The sequence below is a fragment of the Nicotiana tomentosiformis genome, chromosome 12 (assembly GCF_000390325.3).
Source record: "Nicotiana tomentosiformis chromosome 12, ASM39032v3, whole genome shotgun sequence".
Lineage (NCBI taxonomy): Eukaryota > Viridiplantae > Streptophyta > Magnoliopsida > Solanales > Solanaceae > Nicotiana > Nicotiana tomentosiformis.
The window spans coordinates 61,066,034-61,084,943 of NC_090823.1; the positions used below are offsets into that span (position 1 = coordinate 61,066,034).

Sequence of the window (18,910 nt, forward strand, 5' to 3'; positions counted from 1 at the left end):
AGTAGATTTTGATGTCATCTTGGGTATGGATTGGCTGTCACCTTATCATGCTATATTGGATTATCATGCCAAGACAATGACCCTAGCCATGCAGGGGTTACCTCGGTTAGAGTGGAAAGGAACTCCTGGTCATTCTGCCAACAGGGTTATTTCTTATATGAAAGCTCGGTGTATGGTAGAGAAAGGGTGTCTAGCCTATTTGGTTTATATTCATGATCCCAGTGCGGATGTTCCTTCTATGGACTCAGTAGTAGTTGTTCATGAATTTTCCAGAAGTATTTTCTGCAGATTTGCCAGGGATGCCACCCGACAGGGATATTGACTTCTGTATTGATTTGGCTCCGGGCACTCAGCCCATTTCTATTCCACCATACCATATGGCCCCGCCGGAGTTGAAAGAATTGAAGGAGCAGTTACAAGACTTGCTTGATCAGGGATTCATTAGACCTAGTATCTCGCCCTGGGGTGCACCAGTATTATTTGTAAAGAAGAAAGATGGTTCTTTGCGGATGTGTATAGATTATCGACAGTTGAATAAGGCCACTATCAAAAACAAATATCCGCTGCCAAGAATTGATGACCTATTTGATCAGCTTCAGGGTGCCAAGGTATTTTCGAAGATCGATTTGAGGTCTGGTTACCATCAGTTGAAGATTAGGGCATCTGATGTCCCTAAAACGGATTTTCGGACTTGGTATGGGCATTACTAATTCCTAGTGATGTCATTTGGGTTGACAAATGCCCTAGCAGCATTTATGGATTTGATGAATCGGGTGTTCAAGCCCTATTTGAATTCTTTTGTGGTTGTATTCATTGATGATATCTTGATTTATTCCAGCAGTCGAGAGGAGAATGAGAAGTATCTTCAGAATGTGCTTCATACTTTGAAGAATAATCGGTTATATGCCAAATTTTCAAAATGTGAGTTTTGGTTAGACTCAGTTGCCTTTTTGGGGCATGTTGTATCGGCAGAAGGCATAAAGGTAGATCCTAAGAAGATTGAGGCTGTTCAGAATTGGCCTAGACCTACTTTAGTTTTAGAGATCCAGAGTTTCCTGGGTTTAGCAGGTTACTATTGTCGGTTCGTGGAAGGGTTTTCATCTATAGCAAGCCCATTGACCAGACTGACCCAGAAAGGTGTCCCATTCAGATGGTCAGACGAGTGTGAGTTGAGCTTTCAGAAGCTCAAGACTGCTTTGACCACGGTGCCAGTGTTGGTATTACCCACAGGTTCAGGATCGTATACGGGTATATTGTGACGCATCTCACATTGGGCTTGGTGCAGTATTAATGCAAGATGGCAAGGTGATTGCATATGCGTCGCGGAATTTGAAAGTTCACAAGAAGAATTATCATGTTCATGACTTAGAACTGGCGGCCATTGTTCATGCGCTGAAGATTTGGAGGCATTACCTCTACGGTGTCTCATGTGAGGTATTTACTGATCATCGTAGCTTTCAGTATCTGTTCAAACAAAAAGATCTTAATTTGAGGCAGAGAAGATGGTTAGAGTTGTTGAAAGACTATGATATCACCATTTTGTATCACCCCGGAAAGGCTAATGTGGTGGCCGATGCTTTGAGTAGAAAGGCTGTGAGTATGGGCAGCCTTGCCTATATTCTGGTTGGTGAGAGACCGTTAGCTGCAGATGTTCAGACTTTGACTAATCAGTTCGTGAGGTTAGATGTTTCAGAACCCAGTCGAGTTTTAGCTTGCACAGTCGCTCGGTCTTCTTTATATGAGCGCATCAGAGAGAGGCAATATGATGATCCTCATTTACTTGTCCTTAAGGACACAGTGCGGCACGGTGATGCCAAATAGGTTGCTGTGGGGGAAGATGGAGTTATGCGAATGCAGGGTCGTATTTGTGTTCCTAATGTGGATGGGCTTCGTGAATTAATTCTTGAAGAGGCACACAGTTCCAGGTATTCTATTCATCCAGGTACCGCCAAAATATATCAAGATTTACAGCAACATTATTGGTGAAGGAGAATAAAGAAGGATATAGTTGCATATGTAGCTCGGTGTCTGAATTGTCAGCAAGTTAAATACGAGCATTAGATACCTGGTGGTTTTCTTCAGAAGTTAGAAATTCTTGAGTGAAAGTGGGAGCGTATCACTATGGATTTTGTTGTTGGGCTCCCAAGGACCCAGAGAAAATTTGACACAGTTTGGGTCATTGTGGATAGGTTGACCAATTCAGCACATTTTATTCCAGTGGAAGTTACCTATTCTTCAGAGAGGTTAGCTGAAATTTACATTCGTGAGATTGTCCGCCTTCACGGTGTGCCCGTGTCTATTATTTCAGATCGAGGTACGCAGTTTACCTCATACTTCTGGAGGGCTGTACAGCATAGGTTAGGCACGCGGGTTGAGTTGAGTATAGCATTTCATCCACAGACAGACGGACAGTCAGAGCGCACCATTCAGATATTGGAAGATATGCTTCGCGCTTGTGTTATAGGCTTTGGAGGTTCTTGGGATCATTTATTGCCACTTGCGAAGTTTGCTTATAATAATAGCTACCAGTCGAGCATTCAGATGGCTCCATATGAGGAATTATACGGAAGGCGATGTCGTTCGCCAATTGGCTGGTTTAAACCGGGAGAGGCTCGGTTATTGGGTACCGATTTGGTACAGGATGCCTTGGATAAGGTCAAAATTATTCAGGATCAACTTCGCACAGCTCAGTCTAGGCAAAAGAGTTATGCCGACCATAATGTTCATGATATTGCATTCATGGTTGGAGAAAGAATATTACTCTGGGTTTCACCTATGAAAGGTGTAATGAGGTTCGGAAAGAAGGGCAAGTTGAGCCCTAGGTATATCGGACCCTTTGAAATTCTTGAAATGGTAGGTGAAGTAGCCTACAGGCTTGCATTACCACCTAGTTTATCAGCGGTTTATCCGGTGTTCCATGTGTCTATACTCCGAAAATATCATGGTGATCCGTCCCATGTGTTAAATTTCAGCTCAGTCCAATTGGACAAAGATTTGACTTACGAGGAGGAGTCGGTAGCTATTATAGCCCGGCAGGTCCGATAGTTGAGGTCTAAGAGTTATCCTTCAGTTCGGGTTCAATGGAAAGGTCAGCCGGTAGAGGCATCTACCTGGGAGTCCGAGTCGGACATGCGGAGTAAATATCCACACCTTTTCTCCAGCTCATGTACTTTTTCTAACTCCGTTCGAGGATGAACGTTTGTTTTAGAGGTGGAGAATATGATGACCCAAAATATCATCTTTAAATTTAATAAGTAATTATGTGTTCTAAGACCTCGAAAAAGTAATATTTATCATTTCTCGACTTGCGTGCACAGTCCGTATAATTTCCGAAAAAGTTTTTGTATGAAAAAAATAGATTAAAATGTGAAATAGAGCTTTAAAACTCAACTAAGTTGACTTTGGTCAACATTTTAAGCAAACGGAATCAGATCAGTATTTTGACAAATCTGGTAGGTCCGTATCGTGATTTGGGACTTGGTCGTATGCCCGAAATCGAATTCCGAGGTCCCTAGCCCGAGATATGGAATTTTGATAAAAAATTAAAAGTTTGAAAGCTTAATGGTTTTTAAGAATTTACTGATGTTGTATTTATTGTCACCGGGTTCGTATTTTGGTTTCGGAGCCTGGTATAGGTCCACTATAATATTTATGACTTGTCTACCGAATTTGGTGAGAATCGAAGTTGATTTGACGTGATTCGGACGTCCGGTTGTAAAAATATAAGTTTTAAAGTTTTCTTGAAAATTTCCTTTGATTTGGTGTCCGATTCGTAGTTCTAGGTGTTAGTTTGGCGATTTGATCGTGCGAGCAAGTTCGTATGATATTTTAGGACTTGTGTGCATGTTTGGTTTGGAGCCCCGAGGGCTCGGGTGAGTTTCGGATAGGCTACGGGATGAATTCGAACTTAGGAAATCTGGTTTTCTGCAGACTTCAGGCTTCTGGTGTGTTCTTCTTCGCGTTCGCGAAGATACTCTCGCGAACGCGAAGAGAAAATTGGGGCTGGCACATTTTGTTCTTCGCGTTCGCGACAGAGTGAACGCGTTCGTAAAGGCTTGAGGTGCAAAGCTTCGTGTTCACGATCGAAGCCTCGCGTTCGCGAAGGGAAAGAGGCTAACAAGGAAATTTCCTTCATGTTTGCGAAGGCCAAGCCAGGCAAGCTTCGCGTTTACGAAGAGTAAAATTAGTCAGCAGAAATTTGTGCTTCGCGAACGCGAGGCACTGACCGCGTTCGCGAAGGGTAAAAATCCCAGAAACAGAACTTAAGTTCTAGAAAAATGGGATTCGTCCCATTTTCAACTCTTTTCCATTTTTGAGCTCGGGTAAGGCGATTCTTGGGCGATTTTTACGGAAAAACATTGGGGTAAGTGTTCCTTATCCTATATTGATTATATTTCATGATTCCATACTCATTTATATCATGAATCCGTGAAATTTTGGGGGAAAAATCAGATTTTTATAAAATCTTCCAAAAACGAAAATTTAAGATTCGAAGGTCATTTAATATCGGAATTAGATAATTTTTATATGGTTGAACTCGTAGCGGAACGGGTGTTCGGATTTCGCAAGTTTTTCTGGGATTTGAGATGTGGGTCCCACTGTCAAATATTTAAATGAATTTCGGATTTTTATCCGAAAAATTAGTAAATTCATATGTAATTAATTCCTATGATTCGTATTGAGTATATCGAATTTTTTGTGAATAGATTTGACACTTTTGGAGATAAATTCAAAAGGAAAAGTTGTGGTCGAATAATTTATTGGAATTTTCAAAGCGAGGTAAGTATCGTGGTTAACCTTGACTTGAGGGAATAGAACCCTTAAATTATTTATTATGTAAAATGCATGTAAACAACGTACAGGCGAAGTGATGAGTGTCTATACGTCGTCAAATTAATTGGTTGCATAATTTTTTGAAAATCATAAATTGTTTTAATACACGAATTAATTGTTATAATAATTGTTTCTCTCCTATTCTTTGTCAAATATTAATTCTTGAATTCCTGCAATAATTGTTACATGCTTATTTGATTTATGTGCATTAATTTCTACTTAACATTTAGTATATTAAATATTAAACTGCCTATTTTCTCCTTGATTTCCATAATAAATTGCTAATTGCCATTCTTTGTTCATAAATAAATTATAATTATTGTGTGCCTTGATGCTTAATAGTTTCTCATTGGACGTGGTATTTATTGGAGTAATGTTTATTTACATTTATGAGTTGTTTAAAGTTATATATTGGGGGAAAGGGTTGCACGCTGCAACGAAAATGAAAGTAAATATACATATATATATATATATATATATATATATATATATATATATATATATATATATATATATATATGGAGGATTGGATTGCACGCCGTAACAGACTTATTTAAAAGTCTATATTGGGGGATCGGATTGCATGCTCCAACAAACTTATTTAAAAGTCTATATTAGGGGATCGGATTGTACGCCGCAAAAGACTTATTTAAAAGTTTATATTGGGGGATCGGATTGTACACCGCAACAGACTTATTTAAAAGTCTATATATATACTTGATTAAATAAATATATTGGAGAGTAGAAAAATGAATATATTGTGGAAACGGGTTGCACGCTGCAATGGAAATTGATTGAAATGATAATTGATTATGACTGCTGAGTTGGCCTCAACTATTAAAAATGAGTTACCTGATTTATTTCTATTATTGTTGTTTTTACTAATATTGCGTACAGGTTCATGTAAGTGACATGCCTTAGCCTCGTCACTACTTCGTCGAGGTTAGGCTCAGCACTTACCAATACATGGGGTCGGTTGTACTGATACTACACTCTGCACTTCTTGTGCAGATTTCGGAGTTGGTCCCAGCGGCGTACCATAGACTTTCTCGGATTTCAGCTACTCAGAGGAGACTTGAGGTATAACTGCACAGCGTCCGCAGTTCTGAAGTTCCCGTCTACTTTACTTTAGGTGTGTGTTTGTTTCCAGACAGCTTTATTTTATTCAGACCATTATTTGTATTATTCTAGAAACTCGTGCACTTGTGACACCAATTCTGGGATGGTATTTAGACTCCGTTATATTTTTTTATATGGATTATTCACTACTTTTCAGTCTTTACTTCCGCATTTGTTTCTCTGTTATTAATAAATTTAAAAATTATTTAAAAATGGCTAATATTATTCTAACGTTGGCCTGCCTAGCAAGTGAAATGTTAGGCTCCATCACAGTCCCGAATGTGGAAATTTTGGGTCGTGACAAACCTGTCATTAGGCTGGTTAACGGACTCGCGTTCATTCGGAAGAAGAATTTGAATCCTTAAGTTAAGACTGAACTTAGCATAGAGTTACCTAGAATTATTGTTGATCACATATCTTGTCACAACCCTTACCTCTCACCTTGATATTCAATCGTTGCTACTTAATCACTAAATTTTCATTATTTTCTCACAATCGATAATCTTAGTTTTTACTATTAGTCGGTAATAACTTAAATCAAAGGTTTATTTTCCTGGATAGTGTTAAGTTGAAGATTTATTAGAACATTATTTAAACTAAATCCCTGTGGAGACGATTTAATACTATACTATCTTTGACTAGCGAGCCTAAGTTTTATACACTGGTTTTGCGCTCATCAACTACTATTAGTGTTGGGGTTGATAACCAAATGTTTTGGAAGAACCAAAATCATCTTTTATTGGATGCTCTTTTTCATTTCCGACACGAAGCAAGAAGTCACAGAATGCTAGATCTTTTCTTATTTTTTATAATTCTTGTCAGCTGAATCTTTTTCATTTGAGGTCATAAGTATAATTTTGTCAAGCTGTATTTTACGATCTCGGCTTTCGTCGATTTTGGAACTACTGGTAGTACTTGACAGAAATCACCTCCCAAATTATTACTTTTCCATCAAATAGTTCATTGATATATAACGTATCTCTAAAACTCCGGTCAATTGTTTCAAGAATTTGACGCTTAGCCATAAGCGCATCATCCCATATTATCAATTTTGGTTTTCATATAAATGTCATGCCCCGACCTCGGAGAGCGCGACCGGCGCTCAACAGAGTTACCTCAGTCGAGCAAGCCTGCATAGTGTCATCTACTCAATTCACCCACACATAAAGAGAAGAATACATTTCATTAATAAATCAATAAGACTCATGTGAACAACACCGGTTCATTTCCATTAGTTACGTCATTAACAAGTCTTCAAAACAGTATATTGTTGTCATGACCCAAAATCCTAACATGTCGTGATGGCGCCTATCTCAGTACTAGGCAAGCCGACAACATCAATAACCCATGATTTCCTTTAAATTTAGAAAATAAACGTAACGTTTAATACAATACCAAAAATCTAGCAATTTTCGATACAACACTCCCAAAACCTGGTGTCACCGAGTACATAAGCATCTAATATGAGTACAAGTCTAGAAAATACGGTCTATAATAGTCTGAGACAAAATACAGTAAACAAGGAGATAGAGAAGGATAGACAATGTTTGTGAAACACGGCAGCTACCTCAAAATCTCCTGAAAATCAACTACGCGAAATGATCAACACCCGCTATGTTCAGGAACACCTGGATCTGCACACAAAGTGCAAGGTGTAGTATGAATACAACCAACTCAGCAAGTAACAATAATAACTAAGAAACTGAAGATAATGATGAGCTACACAGTCATAGTTCACTTTCAGTAGTTCCAGCAAAGAATAGACATGCTTTTAAATCCGGCAGTTTAAGACAAATCAATTTTATACAGTTCAATTTCAAGTAATCCTGATATAAATTCTTTCAGAGATTTTACAACAATGACAGATAGCAACCAAGTGCAACCACAAATGCAAAGCAAGTACAGCCTCTCAGGCATTAGTCACTCAACTTATCATAACAGCTTAACCACTCGGCTCTCATCCCTCAGCACTCACACTCAATGGGTACCCGCACTCACTAGGGGTGTGTACAGACTCCAGAGGGGCACCAAAATCTACACGGACAACTCACATGTTGCACGGATAACTCACATGCTATAATATCCTGCACGGACAACTCACGTGCCATAATATCCTTACCTCACTGACAGGCCCTCGGCCTTACTCAGTCCTCAACCTCTCAAGTCTCTCGGGCTCTCAGAAATCACAAAGATCAGCCCAAACAAAGATAACATAGTATATCAACAAATATCCAGAAAGACTGAGGTATAATACGCAAGAAAAATCATGACTGAGTACAAGACAACAATTAGCAAATAATTCAACAAGTACGCGACCTCTACGGGTCTCAACATTACTATAACATAGCCTCAGCATGATTTCTAACATGATTTAAGTCAAATTTCTTCAACACATAGAGATTATATAGCTAACAATAAATTATTCAACTTTATAGTTTCCCGGAACGGACCAAGTCACAATCCCCTCGGTGCACGCCCACACGCTCGTCACCTAGCATGTGCACCACCTCCAAAATAATCACATGATACCAAAATCCGGGGTTTCATACCCTCAGGACCAGATTTATAATTGTTACTTACCTCAACCCGTATAATTCTTTATTCCGTTATGCCCTTTCCACGAGAATTGGTCTCCAAAAGTCCCGTATCTAGCCACAATTAATTCGATTCAGTCAATACCAATTATTGTAATTAATTCCATAAGGAGATACTAATTTTTCCAATAAAATCCGAAATTAACTCAAAAATTGCATGTGGAGCCCACGTATCGGAACCCGACAAAAGTTATAGAATATGAATGCTCCTCCAACCATGAGTCCAACCATATAAATATTACCAAAATCCGACATCAACTCGACCCTCAAATCTTCAATTTAAGTCTATGAAGATTTCTACCATTTTCAACCCAATCCGTACCCATTTGAACTTAACAATCCTTCCACAACCTTATTGGTATGTATACATAATACTCTTACACCCAAGAATCATACTATTAATCAACTATTTTTACTCCAAACTCGAAATTGAAGGATTGAGAAAAGAAATTCTTACCTCTTTGAAGCCCTAGCAAGATCCTAGTGAAATCTTCAAACCTTGAACATAAACTGATGGCTAAATGACTAAGTCTTCACTTTCTCTCTCTACAATGCTCTCACCTCTCTCTAAAATATCAGATTTTGGCTCAAAAATGAGCTTCAAGGGCTATAAATCGAAGTTAGGTCGGGTCAAAAATTAGAAAGAATGGAAGCTCCGACGCAGTTATGCAGTCGCATATGCGATCGCATAACAGGTATGCGGTCCGCATACTGACCCCATAATTTGGCCTCCAAAGCTGGGCATTACTGACCTATTCTGCGGTCATTATGCGGTCCGCATACTTGTTCTACGGTCACATAATGCACGGCAAAACAGGTCTGCGGTCGTATAGTGCAACGCAGATTTTCCTCAAATCTTGCCCTCCTCCTGTTCCACTTTGCGACCATTATGCGGTCCACAGAGTGATTTTGCGACCGTATAGTGGTCACAGAAATGACCTTTTTCTGACAGAAATTTCCTTTACACATCGGTGCATTGTTCAACCTAAAAAGTCCGAGCCGAGCTCGCCGCGAGAAATTTCTATAATCTTTGTACTAATTGATCTACCTCGGCACCACCAAAACCTTAATTTCCTTAGCAAAATTTCTCCGGGGTCGTTACACATAAGTTAACATCCGGTCAACCTTTTCAACTTAAATTCTAAACCTTGGAACTAAGTGCTCTAAATCATTTCAAAACCTCACCGGACCCAAACCAATTACCCCTAGCAAGTCAAATAACAACTAAAATTCATAATTTGAGCAGTAAATGGGAAAACGGGATTATAATACTCAAAACGATCGGCCGGGTCATTACAATTGTACAATCATAGTTAAAGTGGAACAGATGATACCATTACAACATTTTTAGTTTAACTTTCCCAAAATAGATACAACCCACACTATGTCTATGGAGCCTCTAACAGGAACCGAAGAGTGTTATGACAATGCCGGTAACAAGGCCCCGGCTATACCTCAAAATGCTATGTACAAAGGATAGAAGATACAGGACCTCGAAATGAAGTGGGGCTTACCAAATCAGCTGAGGAGAGGATGTGTTGCTATCACTGATCAATACCACCTGCTATGGAACCACCTGCATCCATTAAAGATGTAGCGCCCCCGGAAAAAGGGGCGTTAGTACATATGGAATAGTACTAGTATGTAAAACTAAACACCCTCTCAATAGAACGAGCAACAGTAAACGGATAATAAACATTATATCAACAAGAAACTCAAACGGTGTCAAAGTACCACATTAGGGGAAATGTAAATTTCACGTAGGTTTCGGTAATTTAAGTTGGGAGATCTTTAGCACCGATATACCACAGTGTTTTAGCACGAAGTCCGATCTCAGCCCGACCGGCTTTAGACCATGTATGCAGCATGGCGTCCGATCTCAGCCCGATCGGCTAAGCCGTCTCACCACAATGTCGTGTGGGTTGATATTACATCACATCTAGCTAGCAATAATCTCATCCCATTTAAGGGGAAAACATCTCAACACACCAATCTCATCCCATATAAGGGGAAATGGTCTCATCACATTAACACAGGGATTTACCCCTCAATCACTCCTACACTGGCACGTGTAGTTTCGGGGTTAGGTTGTTATGACATACCCTTCCTCGGTGGCTAATCGATACTCCCAAAGCATTTGTTATTAAAAGTATTTACCACTCAATTCATATTCTTTTACATGTCATTCATTTTATTGACATCATTGGACATAACGCAATATCATTCTTGGCACATTGGCCATACTTTATAATTCAGCTCATTATTCCATTTCCAATCGTTATCATGAATAATCAACAACAAGGCCTTTCAACATTAAGGCTTTAATCACATACTTGAGCAAATTAGGGTCTTAGGTACATATGACTTCTTACAAAATTGACATGGTAGCTTTCATAAGAATTCACGCTTTCAAATCGTAACATAGTAACACATAACCTATACTTAAACCAAATCCTCAAACATTAACTTAACATAACAAGAATCTTTGGAATACATATTGAACACATAATTATTTCGACACAAGGCTTATTTGACAGAAATTCAATTTATAAAGGGCATCACGAGACTTACAAGGACATTGCGGGGTTCAATTCTAACAGAAGAGTTTAGCCAACATACCTCACTTGAGTTTCCTTAAACTCTAAAATATTCCGGAAATCTTAGCAACTTCAATCTATTTTAGAAATGTAACAAATTTAACCAAAATTAGGAAGATACTCATGGTTCTAGCTTATTTGAGCATTTCATCAAATACTAGGTGTGCATTAAGGTTTCAAGACCCTTTGATGGAAGATCGCATCATCCCACAACCTATTCTTTACCATTTTAGCTCAACAATCTCCCTACATCCCTTGATAACACATGCATGCAAAATAAACAACTCCCATACCCAAAACTTATCTTACCAATTACCCATTCCTAGTTAAATTTCGAAATTTAGGTTTAGGGTATAGAATTTTACCTCGAGGATGAAGACCTAGTGTGCTTTCCTTGATAATCTTCCAAGATTTGAGTAAGAAAAGAGGAACAATTGGTTGAGGAACTCTCTCCCTCTCTAGAGCACTTTCTTTCTCTCAAAATATCAGGTTTTTGCTCAAAAGATGGTACATATTGTCTATTTAATGAAGTAGGGTCAGGTTATAAAAACCCAAAAAATGAAGCTCCGGAACAGGATCTGCGGTCGCATATGCTACCGCATAATGCATCTGCGGTCCGCGAAATGAACCTTCGGAACTGGAAAACTCTACCTGGGTTTGCGGTCACTATGCAGCCCGCAGACCTGTTCTGCGGTCGCATAATGAACCGTAGAACAGTTCTGCGGTCGCATAGTCGACCACAGAATGGCACCCAAACCTGCCCAGTCCTGCCTCACTCTACGGCCATTCTGCGGCCCGCAGAGTGATTCTGAGACCGCATAATGGACCGCAGAAATGCCTTTTTCTGCCAAAAAATTTCCTTTAACTCCTCCACGTACTGTTAAACCCAAAAAGTCCGTACCTCGGCGAGCTTGCTCGCCGCGAAGAATTTATACAATCCTCAAACACGTAAGCCTACTTCGGCACCATGAAACCTTAAATTACCTTGCGGAATTTTATGGGGCCTTACAATAAATTTAGCACCATTGCTCTGGTTTGATATATTTGTAATGGTTATTTTAGTTGTTTAAAAAGGTATATCAAATCTAAAATGAGTTGTATGACCTCATAATAAAATCATTGCTGGTACACCACTTGTTAGTCTTGCAAACAGTATCATGCCTTTTGATATAACATTTGCAAGTAATGTATGACATAGGAAATATTATTTTGATTCCGCCAGATGCATCTACAAAGGATAATCCCGCTGTACCAGAGTTGACTCTTTATAATATAGTCTTGAAAGCTTATTCTTGTTAAGGATTTAGTTTTGATTGTGCTTCCCACACACTTGTATGACCTTTTGATTCTTAATACTATACTATTTTTTACTTTGTGTTCTAATTTATTTTAATCTCTAACGCTCTTTTTATGAAATAAATCTATGTACCCTAAGATTTATTTAACTTGAAAAATAATTTTACTCATATGATGAATTCAAAAAAATACTTAAATTGGATTTCCTTGCTAAATAATTGATTGAAAGATTTAATTATTTAGTCTTAAAATAAAGAAATAACTTATCTTAGGTTGATTCAGATTCTTAAAATCAGTTCATCTCCTTTTTTGAATATTTAATCGTAATTATGATTTTATCCACCGTAAATTTTATTTTCAAAGAGTAAAAAGATCGATCTGACATTTCACTTTTAGATCTTTATGTTTGCAGGATCATAAGTGGTATTGACTCTTACCAATCATTTTTCTTTCTCTTTCTGACACATTTATATTCTTAAATATGTTTTTTGTTATATTTTAATAATTCGGTATACTTTTCAATATTACACTAAAAATTAATTGTAAAATAATATTATTTGAGTAGAAAAGCAGTTCAATATAATATAAAAATATTTTATCGTGGGAATATTTGTTTTTCTCAATCAATGCTTTATGCAGTCCATTTAATATTAATTTTATTGTTTCTTTATATTGGATATTATGGAGTGGTAATGTGTTGTAAATACGGAGAATTCTCATGAAATTGATTTTATTAAACCTTGCTACATATTTTTAATAAGAATTTAATAGAATTTATTTTAATAATTTTAAAATATTAAATATTAAAAAAATAACATAAAAGGTATTATAGTCCAAAAAATAGGTTTATACAGTTATGTCCTATGAGTTATTCTATTTACTATTTTAGAGCTATTTTGATCTATCATTATTGCTTTTATAATAATATAGGCTCACCTTTTCTAAATGAATTTGGATAATATAATATATTCCCAAATTAAACTAGTAATAGAAATTTTTAAGAAATATATCCTGCAATTAGTATGACATGGCTAAATATATATTTCTATCTCGAAAGTAATTATATTAATAGGAAACCTAATGTGTTCCTGTATGTTTTTTTTTTACGTGCTAACATATTATATATCTATGCCCTAAAGTTTATACTAAAAGAATTCCAAAAAGTAATCATGTAGGATTCCTAACGTGTAGTATTATGTCCTAAAACTAATAGTATTACAAGGCTAATGTCTAGAATTACGGTTATGTCCTTTTATTATGAGTTATTATGATTAATATTATAAGATTATTTTTGTAAAATAACATTATATTCATACTTTTATAATAATACGGCATTATCAGAGCTTACACAAATGATCAATTTAGTCATGTTAGTTCGATAATTACGTAATATAGTTTAAAAGTATTTAATTTGATGGTATCTTACTGAACATTTCTTTGTAGATGATTCTTTTTGTGTATGTTTCCTTCTAATGCTTTGGTTGCTCTGCCATAACCAGAACTCTTGTTATCGATATTGATATTTCTCTTGAAAGTGCAACATACAGTTGTTCGTGTAATAAAATATATTGCGACAAATATAGTCCAATATTTAGGATGTTTGTCCTTGTGCTTTATTTATTATAATTGCAAAACATAAACATACCGAAAATTATTTTTACACAAATTTAAAAGGATATTCTTTAGTTTCGGAAGACAGAAGTTGAATTCGGGGATTAAAATATACTTAGAAGCACATTGACAAGTATCATAATTTTTGTATGTATGACGTTATTTTCAAAACTTCTATATACTATCTATGTTATTCGGCGGATCTAAGTTTTTCAGTAGCATGACGGGCATAGTTTTCTTCAAAATCAATCTATATGCAATGGAAGATCAATTTTAACTTAGTCCATATCATATACGGTGACACTGACATACATAAGAAAAAATAAACTTGACAATAAACATGTGTGGTAGAAGGCCATTTGTTATTAAAGTATTTAAGTATTCTTCTTGGTAGTAATTGTTGGTATCATATTCTATTGAGTCAAAAACAAAAAAAATATCTTTTTTTTTCCATAAAATTTCGCAATCAACCTTTTATTTAGTTGATCAACAGATTCATTTCTGCAAGCTAAGATAGCTTTTTAATTTCTATCATGCAATTTGCACAAATTGTGTTTTAATCTATTGATAAAAATATTTTTCCTATTAAATGTACTACTATTACAATTGGGATTGATAACCAAGTGTTCTAGAAGAACCAAATCATCTTTTATTAGATGCTCTTCTTCGTTTTCTGACACGAACCAAGAAGTTATTGAATACTGGACTTATTCTTACTTTATATTTCTTGTTAATTGAATCTTTTTCATTTGAGGCCAATAAGTATAATTTTGGCAAGCTAGTTTTTACAATCTCTGCTTTCGTCGATTTTATAACTATTGATAGTACTTGACAGAAATTACCAAATGGTTTACTGGTATTATTCAATATATCTCCAGGGCTATAAGCTCTTCATCCCATATTACTCTGCTTTGATATATTTATTATGGTTATTTGAGTTGTTTGAAGAGGTATATCAAATTTATTTGTTATTATGGCTAATAGTATCATGCCTCTTGATTTGACATTTGTAAGTAATGCATGACATAGAAATATTACTTTAATTCCGTCGGAGGCATCTACAAAGGATAATCGCGCTATAAGAGTCGACTCTTTATAATATAGTCTTGAAAGCTTGTTCTTGTTCAGGATTTAGCTTTGATTGTGCTTCAACATACACTTATATGGCCGTTTGATTCTCAATGCTATAATAACATTTTTTACTTTGTCTTCTAATTTTTTTCAATCTCTAACGCTCTTTTTATGGAATAGATTTATGTACCCTAAGATTTTTCTTAACTTGAAAAATAATTTAACTCATATGATAAATTTAAAAAATAATTAAATTAGATTCTCTTGCTAAATAATTAATTGAAAGATTTAATTATTTGGTCTTAGTACAAAAAATATTTTATTTTATGTTGATTCAGATTCTTAATATTAGTTCATCTCTTATTTTGAAGATTTAATATTAATTATAATTTTATCCACCATAAATTTTCTTTTCAAGAGTAAAAAGATCGATCTGACATTCCACTTTTAGATCTTTATGTTTGCAGATTCATTAGTGGTATTTATTGTTACCAACCATTTTTCTTTCTTTTTCTCACACATTTATATTTTTAAATATTTTCTTAGTTGTTGTTTAATAATTGGATATATTTTTCAATATTACACGAAAAAATGATTAAACAATATATTATTTGAGTAGGAAAATAGTTCAAATATTAATATAAAAATATATTATGGGGATATTTTTTCTCAATTTCAACGCTTTATGCAATCTATTTAATATTACTTTTATTTTTTTCTCTTAGTGTTGGATATTATGGAGTGGTAATGTACTGTCAATATGGAGGATTCTTATGAAATTGATTTTATTAAACCTTCCTACATACTTTTAATAAGAATTTAATAGACAAAAATTATTAATTTTAAAATATTAAATATTAAAAATTAACATAGAAGGTCTTGTAGTCCGAAATATTATGTTATTTCAGTTATGTTCTTTCCTATGAGTTCTTCTATTTAATATTTTAGGACTATTTTGGTCTATCAATATTGTATTCGTACTTTTATAATAATATATGCTCTCCTTTTTCTAAATAAATTTGGATAATATAATACATTCTCAAATTAAATTAGTAATAGTACATTATAATACGATTTCAAATTAAATTAGTAATAGAAATTTTTAAGAAGTATATCTTAAAAGTATTAGGATTACATGACTAAAAATATGTCTCTATCCCAAAAGTAATTATACTAATAGAAAACCTAACGTGTTCCTAAAGGTATTAGGTTTACATGCTAACATGTAGTATTATATGTCTATGTTCTAAATTAATTATACTAATAGGATTCCTAAAGGTAATCATGTAGGATTCCTAACTTGTAGTATTATGTCCTAAAACTAATAGGATTACAAATGTCTAGAATTTCAGTTATATCCTTTTATTGTGAGTTATTATGTTTAATATTATAAGGTTATTTTTGTAAACCAACATTATTTATTCTTTTAGTAAATACACTAGCCCTCCTGCTTATAATGCGGAGTAGAAAGATTCCAACTTCCCAAGTAAAGAACTGCTACAAATAATGAAGAAACTAGTAGATTCAGATATGAAGCAATGTAAAATAAACCAAATTTGATACCTGAATATTCGGTTTGATACCCTGCTACTAATTCTTCTTCTGCTTCTGGTAAATCAAAAGGTAATCTTTCACACTCGGCTAGAGAAGAAATTAGAAAAACGATAAACCCGATGGGTTGACGCCACAAATTCCACCCCCAAAAACCATATTTTGACTGCGCTTCCACTATATCAACTGTACTTGAACTGTTAGATAATCATAGTCGATGATAACATCACTATGCCCATCGCTATTACAGAACCGTACGTGAGATTTTCACCTCATACGGCTCCTCAGAGGTCACAAATAAATCTAAGGACCCCTTCCTATTCTTTATCTTGATATGTTTGTCAGATAGAGTCAAAATCTATCCTAAGGTCCCAAATTAGACCAATGGAATTCTGTCTGCTATATTTAAAACTAATAAATACGGGCTTCTGAATTGATCTCATCTTTTAAGAATTTTCATTTTTCTTTGTTGATTAATAACCTTATCATTAAATAAAATGCGCTTTATAGCAATATCACATATACATTTCAACCTCGAATTTTCAATTACGAAAAAAATTATAGAGTCCATTAGTTCATGAATCATGACAAAAAATTTCTCTCTCGAAATAGAAATCAAAATGGAATTATAGGAAAAAAAGAATAAAAAAAAAAAAAAAGAAAAAAGTAAGAAAAAAAAGACATCCCCCCTTTTTGCTTTTGCAATTAGATTCTTTTCTTTCTATTTCTATTTTATTTCATTCCTATTCTCCTTTCTCAGAAAAAGGGCCTTTAACCAAAGTAAAAGATTACTTCGTTCTTGATAGTTATTTACTTACTCAGTGAATAGGAACATACTCTGGATCAGAATCATGGGGAGTACTTCTTGATCATTTCTACGAACGTAAAGCCCCAATTCGAATTCTTTTTATGTACAGAAATATCCTCTTGGATAACTTACATAATCTCAATTACTAATCCTTTGTGTATCTTGGTCTTCCTAACCATCCACTCATTTTTGCTTTCAACCTCCCGTTGTGGAAATCCATCTATGGTAATAGACAGTAAAAACTTCATACAGTTGATCTTTTGAACCCGCTTCAAGCTATCATGACAATTCACCAATCTTGGGGTAAACAATCTCTATTGCTTATGTTTACTTTTTTCACCATTTGATTCTTGTACATAGGAAATGAGACTCAACCTTTTTACTGCAAATTTAGAAGCCGTTTTCTTTCACTCATATAACTATCTGGTTTAGTTCATCAACCCAAATGCTGAATAAAAATGAAAATATATATATTCAATCAAATCTTTTTACCTTTGTTTCTAGAAAGAAAAGAATTTGGAGAAATTTTAGGTTTCACCGAATCACACGTAGAGATATTGATAACACACATAGAGCTAATGGTATTTCATAACTAATTGATTGAGCAGCTGCTCGTAGACCACCTAAAAAGGAATATTTATTATTTGATCCATATCCCGACATAAGAAGTCCAACGGGAGCAATACTTGAAATGGCAATCCAGAAAAAAACACCAATACTAAGATCGGCTAGAACAAGGTGATCACCAAAAGGAATTACTGAATAACTTAGAAAGATGGATATTACTGCTATGGATGGTCCGATACTGAATAAACGAGTATCTCCTGTAGATGGAATAAGGTTCTCTTTCAAAAGTAGTTTTGTCCCATCTGCTAGAGCTTGAAGAATTCCTAAAGGGCCAGCATATTCAGGTCCGATACGTTGTTGTATTCCTGCAGATATTTCTCTTTCTAACCAAACAATTACTAGTACACCTATTGTGATTCCTAATACAAGAGTAAAAATAGGGAAAAGCATCCATATGATCCCATAGACTTCTTTTAAGGATTCCAATTTGGAAAAAGAATTGATAGTTTCTATTTCTGTTGTATCAATTATCATTTCAACGATCAACTTCTCCCATAATGATATCTATGCTACCCAGTATTGTCATAATATCAGCCAATTTCATTCTTTTAACTAACTGAGGAAGAATTTGCAAATTGATAAAACCTGGTGGGCGAATTTTCCATCTCCAAGGAAAAACGCTCTGATCTCCTATGAGAAGAAAGAGGTGTGATACTTGGCTTGATTCAGGAAAACTACAAACTACATGATAGAAAAGAATATACCAATCCTAAGGATCTGTAGGATTAATTGTGGATCCAAGACAACAATAGAAAGATTTGAGTCTTAGATTTTGATTTAGTTTTCTAGATTTTGTATTTCAA

At 35.3% G+C, this 18,910-nt stretch overlaps 1 long non-coding RNA gene across 1 annotated transcript; it reads left to right on the top strand.

The window, feature by feature from the left end:
* The first annotated feature begins 16,610 nt into the window (after positions 1-16,610).
* Positions 16,611-18,254, top strand: LOC138903590 (uncharacterized). Its single transcript, XR_011412893.1, has 2 exons — positions 16,611-16,885; positions 18,035-18,254. It is a non-coding gene; the product is annotated as an uncharacterized lncRNA (long non-coding RNA).
* Positions 18,255-18,910: the final 656 nt, after the last annotated feature.